Genomic DNA, 9,692 nt, shown 5'->3' on the forward strand with positions numbered 1-9,692 from the left:
ATAAACCTACCAAAAATTCATTGCACACCTAGCTCCTAAGTCATCTATTTACAAGTAGGGCTTCCTATGATCTAAAATGCAGAAAATTGAAACACTTTAGAATTTGGTTCAGAGACTAAGAAACTACATATTTTCACTTTATAACCATGAATTGGGAAAGATTTGTGAACTACAATAAGTAATACTGAAAAAGTCTCAAAGTTTCTTGGAAAGAAACAAATTCCCAATTTTTTTTCCTTGAAGTACTCATGATTGAGCCTGTGGGGGTGCCTTCCCTCTGAGCTACAATGCCAGCCCTTTATTTATTTTATTTTTCACTAACTTGTCCAGGATGGTCTCTAACTTGTAATCCTTCTGCTTCAGCCTCCAGAGTAAAATTATAGGTGTGTGCCACTGTGCTCAGCTCCAAGAGAATCAGTGAGCTTTAGAAAGTTCTATTATACCATAATGCATCAATGAGAATATATTGATTGGTTGTTAATGAAAGTTCTGGAGTTAATGAAAGGCTGGAGGCTAAATGGAATGGGACAAAGGAAGTTAACCTGTGGAGCTGACACTAACAAAGTCCATTGCAATATTCTTGAATGTATTTTAAAAAATATACAGTTGGCGGGACTGCAAATTAGTGGTGGGACTGCAAATTAATGCAGCCAATTTGGAAAGCAGTATGGAGATTCTTTGGAAAGCTGGGAATGGAAACACCATTTGACCCAGCTATTCCTCTTCTTGGACTATACCCAAAGGACCTAAAAACAGCATACTACAGGGACATAGCCACATCAATGTTTATAGCAGCACAATTCACAATAGCTAAACTGTGGAGCCAACCTAGATGTCCTTCAGTGGATGAATGGATTAAAAAAATGTGTCATTTATATACAATGTTATATTACTCAGCACTAAAAAAGAATAAGATCATGGCATTTGTAGGGAAATGAATGGCATTAGAGATTATGCTAAGTGAAGTTAGCCAGTCCCCCCAAAACAAATGCAGAATGTTTTCTCTGATATAAGCGGGGGGTGGGGGGGTGGGGGTGTGACTCAAAGTAGGGTAAAGTGGGGTAGGGAGAGAGAGCATGAGAGGAAGATCACCTCTACATAGGGAATAGGAGTGAGAAGGAAAGGGTGGGGTAAGGGGAATAGCAAAAATGGTGGAAGGTGATGGTCATCATTATATAAAATACATGTATGAAGATGTGAATTTGGTGTCAACATACTTTATGTACAAATAGAGATATGATACATTGTGGTATAAGGGTGTATTAAAAATTGTAATGCAAAAAAAAGAGAGAGCTCATGTATAATGGCATAATTTGACATGAACATACTTTATATACAGAATTACGAAAAATTGTGCTGTGAATGGATAATTATGAATGTAATGCATTCCACTATTATCATGTATGTAAGAAATTAAAAAAAATAAAAATAAACAGTCAACTCAGTTGCTACTACCTCCTGTTTTCATATAAACTTTCTTTTCTACTGACTCCAACCAATCATAACAGTAAGTATTCTCCTTATGAAGTGTCCTTGTATCCCAAACCCTTCCCATGTGGTTTTCCTGCCCAGTCTATTGTTTTTCCATAGCCAATGAAAACAATTTACCAATATAAACAATTGATATATTCTTTTCCCAAAGTTTTGTTAGAAAAATGCTCTCAGCTCTGGGTTCTAGTGGACATTATTCCAACTGCTGTCTAGCCTTGAGGCTGGTAGTCGCAGAACTACCTGGGACATGGTCCTTTTCTGTCTATCCTCTGTATTGGCACCAATAAGCTCTTTTATTAAGAAGAATCCTGTCTCAAGAATTTCAGTTTAGGGTTGGGGATGTGGCTCAAGCGGTAGTGCGCTTGCCTGGCATGCACAGGGCGCTGTGTTCGATCCTCAGCACCACATAAAAATAAAGATGTTGTGTCCACCGAAAACAAAAAAAATAAATATTAAAAAATTTCTCTCTCTTTCTTTTTTTTTTTAAAAAAAAGAGTTTCAGTTTAACAATAAAAACACAAAACAAAACAAAAATTATGTCTTTTAGTTTCTTGATTATGTTTAACATAAAAGAACAGTTACCTCAGTTTAACTCATGTAAAAATGAACTTCATTTTAAATACAAGACTCATCAAATTGTAACAAGCACTTATCCTCTTCACTTTTGCCTGCAAGTGGGTGATGGGTAACTAAAAGCAGTATTAAAAAATTGGCATTTCTGCCTGCACTTTGCATTAATAACCCTTGCTCTGAGTCACTTTGGATTCCAAGGTCTGATGGATAAACATCTTGCAATGAGTCTGAACTACCCACCCCACCAGGCAGCAGCAACTTTCTCATCTGGAAAAGGCCTTGACCAATCAACCACACCTGATCAAGATTACCTGCTTTGTCAGCTGTGAAAAGCCTCCAGCTAGACAAACCCCCAAACCTGGCCCTCATTCCCTTCTCTATAAAACCTCAAAGTTATGGTCAGGGCCTAGAAGAAAGGGCTGATAACATGGGTCCCCTTGCCTTCCTAGTGTAGCTACACTGATTAAAGTTTCTTCCGCGCTTTTCACCGTTACCTTCTCCATTTGTTTTGTGGGGCCAGCTGCTCGAACTGATTTGATGGATTCCCAGAGCCAGGCCTCTGACCTAGGACTTCATTAGCAATCAAATTGCTAGATGTAAAACATAAATAAAATGGCTTACTATTTAAGGTCAAAAGAAGACTAATATAGTAGGATATTTACTGAAGTTAGAAGAAACATAGGTTGAAAAAGAAAAAAAAAATAATAATGAGACCAAAGTAATCAATGTTGTAAAACAGCCTTTCTGTTTATTGAACTCAATGTCAATGAGTTGAAAAAAATCTGCCCACATTCCTTTTGCAGGGCAATAAATGTGCCCTGAGCTCCTCAAAAAGAAAAAAAAAAGAAAAGAAAAAAAAAGCAATAACAAAACTGACAAACCAAAAAATGTGATCAGAACTTAAATCATCTTGAGACTTGAAATCAAACCTAGTTAGGGCTCCTCAGATGAATAAACATGGTGGCATGGTATTCAACTCTTTCAGAAAGCACTTTAACATATACTGACAAGAAGAAGGTCAGAAGTTATTTTGAGTGTTGATTGGAGCTTGAAGGGAAGCCAGAAACTGGTGAAAAGATCTTGCCTGGATAAGATGGGGGTATTTGACCACTTCTGGGGGTATCATTGGCTGTTACTACCAGAAGATATTACTGGCAGATAGGTGTTGGAGGCCATAAATGTTGCTAAACAATCTATAAAGAACAGATGACCACAACAAAGAATTTTCTGGCCCAAATATCAACAATGTCCAAATTTATAACACTTGCCAGAAAACAGCTCTACTGAAACTTTAACCATCAGAATCTCCTGGAAAAGAAAACACAATTGCTGAAACAAATTGGCACATCCCATCTCCAATATTTCTGACTCAACTGGTCTTGGGAGGGACCTAAAAATTTCTAAGAAATTTTCTGATCATGATAATGGCACTAGTCTGAGGATCACATTTTCAGAACCACCATTTTGATTTTAGTCATTGAAAAGTCGCCATTCATAAAACCCTGCACCTCTCCTTCCATACAATATATCACACCTATAATCCTAAAGGGAATGTCTCATCTAGTCTAGACTCTAAGCTCCATCAGAGCAAGATCTGACTTGTTCAGTGCTGAATAGTCACATAACAGGCTCTCAAATTTCCAGTGAACAAAAAATTTGGCGATTTAAGTGTTTAAAATAATGGTCATTGATTCTAAGTCTATGGGATATTTACATCTGAGACCATTTCCCTGACAAACAACAACACATACTTGTTAACTATTGTTTGTTAACATTAATCCATACAAGACAGGAGGGTATTTGATTCTGTTTTGTATCATCTGACTTTAAGGTTGACAGCATAAACGATCCCAGCATCAAATTGTTTTAGACTTATATATGTATACATGTAATTGATATGAATGAAAAAAATCTGTATATGTCCCATATCTTAGCTTTTCCAAAATGAAGAAAGGACTTCTTAGAAGCGAATGTTAATTTTTTAAAAAAGGCTTTTTATTCACATGAATTTGAAATAAAAATGACAAACCAAAATTAATTCAATCAATCAATCAATGGACCATAAATGAGGGCTGGGATGTCCCTCAGGAGTAGAGAGATTGACTAGCATGGGAGAAGCCCTGGGTTCCAACCCCAGTACTGCAAACAAGATGTACACATGTATATATATACAAGTGAGCAAGGTAAATATCCTAGTGTACCAGACCAAAAGCCTCAGTCACTGTCATATGCCAGCTTTCTACCAGGCTATGCTGTTTCTTGTTGTCTAACCTTGTATTCTCAGATAAAACTAAAGCTGCTTGGTTCACCAAACTGTTAAAAGCAACTCATCTCATCAGATAATACTGGCAAGTGCTAAGTGCTCAATTTTTACCTCTTACATTTCTCTCAAGAGTGAAACCCTCTTGGGAAAAAGAATGTCTATGAAAACAGATTTTAATACAGTTGCAAGGAAGAGCTAGTCTAAATTTGAAAGAGGCAGAATGTGTTCAGTAAATTGATCTTTAAATTTGTGTTCACTTTAAAACAAGCTATAGCTCAGTAATAATCTAACGAATTAAATAAATGGTATCTTGACCTACTAGCTTCCCTTTTGCAATCTACATCAGATGAAAAAGAAATATTTAGGAAAAGAAATGAGGGAAAATCAAATAAATAATCATAGCTCTACTGCTCATAGGGTTGAATGTACCACTGAACTCTATGAAAAAATAATATAAGAAAAGCAATATCAGTCCAATATTCCATCTTCTTACTAGAAAAAATATATTTGTTCTTAGAAAAGCTTTTATTGTCACGAGAGCTCACTTTTCATATAATACATGAAAATATTTACACATATGCATGTGAAGCCCCCTCCAACTTAACTTTCCGACAAATTTCTCCAAGGTAGGTATTTCATTTCATGAGAAAGATGCAAAGAAAAATATGTTGAATTAAAGAATCTATTAATTCAAAAATGAACATAAACTGTCTACATTAAATAATAACTTTGTATTAGCCTTCACCCCAAAACTGGAAACCACTACTACTTTCTGTATAAATTTGATTATTTTAGGTATCCAACATCAGTAGAATTGGGACTGACTTATTTTTTTAAGATTCCATGCTATAGCATGTATTAGGATTTCTCTTTAAATAATATTCCAAATGCACATGTATCGTGCATTTTGTTTTTCCATTTCTCCATCCATAGATATATGGGTTGAGTTGACTATAAAAAAATGTTGCTATAAACATTGGGATTGAAATCACTGTTTTAGTCTTTGTTTTCAGTTCTTCTGGGTATAAACCTAGCAGCTGAATTTCCATTTCACATGATAATTCTATGTGCAGTTTTTTGATGAACCATCATGTCTTCCAAATTAGGTATGCTTACCAGCAGTGCAAAAAGCTTTTAATTTTTGCAGATTGTTGCCAACTTTCCTTTTTTTTCCCTAATTCTAATTTGGATAATAGCCATCCTAATGGGTTTGAAATAATATCTCCTTGTGGTTTTGATTTGCATTTCCCTAATGATTAGTGATATTTAGCATCTTTTCATGTGCTTATTCTCATAATTCTCAAAAATGTTTAATTGCAGTTTAATTATTTAATTTGATATTCCATCCACATAAAGTAAACCTATCTTTCCTCTTCTTTTCAGCTTGAACTCCTAGTCATACAAAAAGATCTATTATAAATTTTAATATATACTATAAAACAAATAAAATCTTTGCTCTTGAAATGCTTGGGTGTTACATGTTTATTTCTATGTGGCGCACAAAATGTATGTAATAAAATAAAATGTATTATTAAAGAAATTATATTGCTTTGGAATGAAACTTGGACAAAACAAAAATGGTGTATCATTTTTTGTTGTTGACAACTGTTACAATACCACTGAGAGTGTCATTTATCACCTTTACTTTTCACACCTATTTCCTAATGAATGAAGTTAAACGTTTTAGTCACATTCTTAATATGATTTCACACGCTGAAGTGCAAGCTGTTGTTTACTACATGATTAAGGTAAAGGGACATTGGATTATGAATATTTAAGTTGCCACCTGTTTTCCAATCCAGCACCATTTTCCAATTTAAAAACATCATGTACACATTTATCTGAGGCTGATTTAGTCATAAATAACTTGGATGGTAGCAAGCTGTGCTTATCAGCCTGAACACATGAGGGATGAGACTGCTCTGCTGGGTAGACTCCACTCAGATCACCAACTCAACACTCACACACTTTTCTTAAAGGACTGGTGTTGCTGAGCAAGTTCCTCTTTTAAACATCTTCACCCTACTCTGACCCATAGACTCCCCCCTTTTTTTTTTTTGAATCTATGTTGTTATTTAAATCTCCAGGGTAAATTAGAGAGCTCTCTATACTTGCTTTGGGTTAAATGAATATTCTATTACAAATAAGTAGTAGTTCCAGAATTGCCTAGTCATGAGACTAGGAAGGGTAGAATACTGGATTACAATTTTAATTCTTTATATAAAATTTTGAAATCTGTAATTTAAAAAAAAATAAATTTGGAAACTACTAAGAGGTTACAATCAAGGGGAAGCTTGCATGATTGAAGAAGTTACACGGGAAAAACAGGGTTTATGCTGTTATTTGATCTATGCACTAGAGGAGATAATTCACAAGGACTCTTCTTAGTAATAATAGGAATGGTCAGCATCCTATTAACACACCAATTTGGGGTAATTCAGACTGTTTTTTCCATGGAATCATATAGGTTGCTGTATGACACTTGAAATCTTCTATGGTCTAAAAATTCTGCCTTTCTTTGGCTTGTAATTATCAACAAATGATATTCTGATTTAAAGTCATACAGTCAAGTGTTTAATCATCAATGAGAACATATGCTTTTTTTGGAGAGCACTGTAAAAGAGACTTAGTAAAAGTCCTGTTTTAGACATTTTTAAGCCAAATTTTGAATTTACTATTGGTAGGATTATTATTATGAAGCAAAATACATTATTAATTGAACTGAATATGACTCAGTTTGAAATGCTTCATATTGATCCCAATGCCCACTTAAAAACATTGTGCACAGAAACAGAAAGAAGTTTCAGAATTAGAACCAGAAAACTTCAAACTGTACAAGTAGCTTTCCATGTTTTTAAGTCTTTCAACTATTTGTTCTCATCTTTTCTATTGTTTATTAGTATTGTCTTTTTAATACCCATCCTGATCTCTGTAACATCCAAATATCAATTCCATGTCAAGAGTCTAAATGGGCCTGGGTAAATGAGGTTTAAGTGTTTAACTATTGCTACTATTTCAGCACTTGTGGATATGGCAAAATCCATCAATTAATTATCTAAAATCAGGGTTTCTATAATTGAATCCTACACCCTAACTTTATCTCAATTTTTTTTTCTTTGTACCGAGGATTGAACTCAGGGGCACTCGACCACTGAGCCACATCCCCAGCCCTATTTTGTATTTTATTGAGAGACAGGTCTCACCGAGTTTCTATGTGCCTTGACATTGCTGAGGTTGACTTTGAACTCATGATCCACCTGTCTCAGCCTCCCGAGCCACTGGGATTATAGGAGTGTGCCACAGTGCCCAGCCTCAATGTTTTAATCCATGAATTATGATATTTAAGCATTTTGTATGTAATGCTTTTGTTAGTTATATTCAACACTAGAGAGTTCTAGATAAAAATAAATCAGTTGGTAATTTACTTTTCTCACAATTAAAGACAATTAATAAAATTAAGCCCCAAACTTTTAAAGCTAAATTGGTAGATAGAAATTTAAGCCAAACACCATCAACTGTATTTATTACACTTAGTTTATGTTTATACTGGACTAAGGAGTAGGAATGGAGTACAGTTTCACATGAATTCTGACAGGAAATTAAATTAGCCAAATTATATTGCTATATTATATGTAAGTATGAATATATAACAACATATTCCACTATTATGTGTAATTAGAATACAACAATAAATAAGGTAGAAAAATAGCTATGACAAAATAAAAATATATTTCACCGTTTTGAAGTATGACTACTTCTTAACTGAGATTATAGATTTCTATAACAATTTCACACCCAAATGATTTATTTTGCATTGCATTTGAGTTTTTATTAGTATCTCTGAAAAGTACTTTTTTTCATTATTTGACTTCATGTTTCCACTATTACTGGAATTGTTTCAAAAGGCCAAAGAAAATGATACTGCCACTTTCAATAATGATATTGCCACTGTCCTGATGCTTTTGATTTTAAAAAGTCAAAATTTTTCTCCTGGATAAAAGGAATCTCAAAATCTCATCTCTTTCTAACATTTCACCTCTACACACCAATATTCTCTTTGTGAAACCACAAAAATGCTACACCTTTCTAATTTTTTTCCATGTGTCTAGAACATCCTTGCCCATACTCATTTGAGATCTGTGGATTCTCCTGGTGCTAACATATAATTTGGCACTTGTGTTTTGTTCCTGGTCCAAAGAATTTCCTTTGCTTCTTTTCAAATTTAATCACATCACTGAAGAGTATACAGGCTAGACTCACATCAAAAACTATGTGGGACTGCAAAAAAATGATGTGCAATATGAAATTGTGCAAAGCAATCAAAAGTTGATGAGAAAAAGTGTGATTATTTTATTACCTTTGAAAAAAAGTTTTCAAAACAAAAATTTAGCTACTTTTGCTTGTAAATTATAATAAAATTTAAAAATGTCAAATTAATATAATTTAAACATTAGACACACTACAATTTTTCCCTTTGCTAAGGAATTTATCAAGTGTATTTTGACAATATTAAATCATGTAAGATATAATGAGATATATAGTCAACTTATTTTCTATTCTTTGATAAAACTCCTTTCTAAATTTGAATCTCGTCCTAACATTTTGACTTTGGTGCTTGTCTTGAAATAGATTTGATAGTTACTTTAGTGTTAAACTTTTTAGACATGGCACTTCTGGAAACCTTCAACTTTTCTCTCAAGACAAGTTTCTTCATTTATGTCGATATTATGCACTGAAGGTTTATGAGCTTTGCCCTGGAAAATTCATACATGATAGTCTTCACCCCCATGATAGTCTTCCACCCCCAATGTGATAATATTGGGAGATGAAACCTTTGAAAGGTAGGTAGGGATAGATAAGATCATGAAAGGGGCTGGGGAAATTCTGATGGGATTAATGTCTTTATAGCAAGAAATACTAGACATATTGTGTTCTCTTCACTTCCATGTGAGTGTACAGTTAGATAGTGGCCATCTATAAGCCAGTAAGAAAGTCCTCATCAGGAACTAAATTGGCTGGACTCTTAACCTCAGACTACCATTCCCTAGTACTCTTAAAACATAAATGTCTGTTCTTGGTGATGCTGGGGATTGAACCCAGGGCCTTGTGCATTCTAGGCAAGCACTCTACCAACTAAGCCATATCCCCAGTCACCTAAATATCTGTTCTTTATATCACTACTCCTTGGCCTTTCATTAGGGCCTCCTGAGCTAAAGAATAAAATTCATGAGTTTACTTTCATTAGGTTCCTTTGCTTTATACCTAGAGACTTTTTCCCCCCTAGGACTGACCTCAGGGCCTTGCATGTGTTAAGGAAATGCTCTGCCACTGAGCTAAATCCCCAACTTCGCCTAGAGACTCTTGA

The 9,692-nt window shown here is 34.6% G+C and overlaps 1 non-coding gene across 1 annotated transcript; it reads right to left on the minus strand.

The window, feature by feature from the left end:
* Nucleotides 1–9,402: 9,402 nt before the first annotated feature.
* On the minus strand, nt 9,403–9,475 carry Trnas-aga (transfer RNA serine (anticodon AGA)). Its single transcript has one exon. It is a non-coding gene; the product is annotated as a tRNA-Ser (tRNA).
* Nucleotides 9,476–9,692: the final 217 nt, after the last annotated feature.

The sequence above is a fragment of the Marmota monax genome, unplaced genomic scaffold (assembly GCF_021218885.2).
Source record: "Marmota monax isolate L192 unplaced genomic scaffold, Marmota_monax_Labrador192_F-V1.1 WCK01_AAM20220418_F8-fsc00154, whole genome shotgun sequence".
Lineage (NCBI taxonomy): Eukaryota > Metazoa > Chordata > Mammalia > Rodentia > Sciuridae > Marmota > Marmota monax.